A 1,017-nucleotide genomic window follows, 5' to 3' on the forward strand; every position below is an offset into this window, starting at 1 on the left:
CTGAACGCGGGTTCTGATGAGAACAGTGTAAGCGTTCAAGCAAACCACTTCTGAAGATGCAAGCCACTCGTGCTTGCGAAACGTCAAGAAAACATCAGTCACGAGCGCGTTCAAACCGTCGATTAAATTGCTACAAGAACGGAAAAAAGTCGCACCAAGAAAAGTAGCCAATAAGAATGAAAGTCGATAATGTAAAAACAAAAGCGACGGCAACAAATGATTGAATAGAACAAGTCAAAAAATGGAGAAAGCATTTTCGGTCTTCACCTGCTTAAATTGTTTCTGCCGAATTCAGATTGCGCAAAAGTGACTACAAAAAAGCGGCAATGGAAAAGTGCATTTTCAAATCATTCATCACAAAATTATGCCTCAGTTTGACTTGAAACAACCTGCAAACTTGCAAATTATTGCGCTTTAAAGAAGACATTTCGGCTTTTTGCCAACATCAGAGACCGTTTTTTCATTAAAAAAGTTAAACTCTTGAAAACTAAAAAAGTCGCTCACTTGCAACTGAACACTCTCGAGAACGAATTACTTGTTTAAAACGCTCGGAGAGTTTCGATTTGTTCAAATCATCAACGATTCTTTAGCAGTGTTCTATGCAAAAGACTGCAATCTTGAAAGGACACTTTTCAATGATTCTCCTAAAAATGGGCTTCTCTACAACACGGAAAGTTAAAAACCTGCGATTTTTGAACTTCCTTCCTAACAAAAAGTCGGCTTAGCAAATCTAGGCAGTTTCGAATCTTTGCCATCATCATCAGGGAAATTGCGACAACCTTTTTTATGAATGTGTGCGCTTTCAAGGCATTTGTTGCATCATTCAACCAAACCACTAAAAAAAACTAAAAACCTACAAACCTAGAAATTATTGTGGCTCTTTATGAAGAAAAGCGTGTTTCATTAATAGTTAAAATTCAATTTTCTGCCATCAGACGCAAGTATTTTTGCAAGCTGTGTGTGTTTAAGAACAATTTCGCAATCTTAAAAGAAATATTTTTCAAAAACTGGTTGTCA

This window comes from Dendroctonus ponderosae, unplaced genomic scaffold, assembly GCF_020466585.1.
Source record: "Dendroctonus ponderosae isolate FM_Combo_2020 unplaced genomic scaffold, Dpon_F_20191213v2 Dpon_F_20191213_8, whole genome shotgun sequence".
NCBI lineage: Eukaryota > Metazoa > Arthropoda > Insecta > Coleoptera > Curculionidae > Dendroctonus > Dendroctonus ponderosae.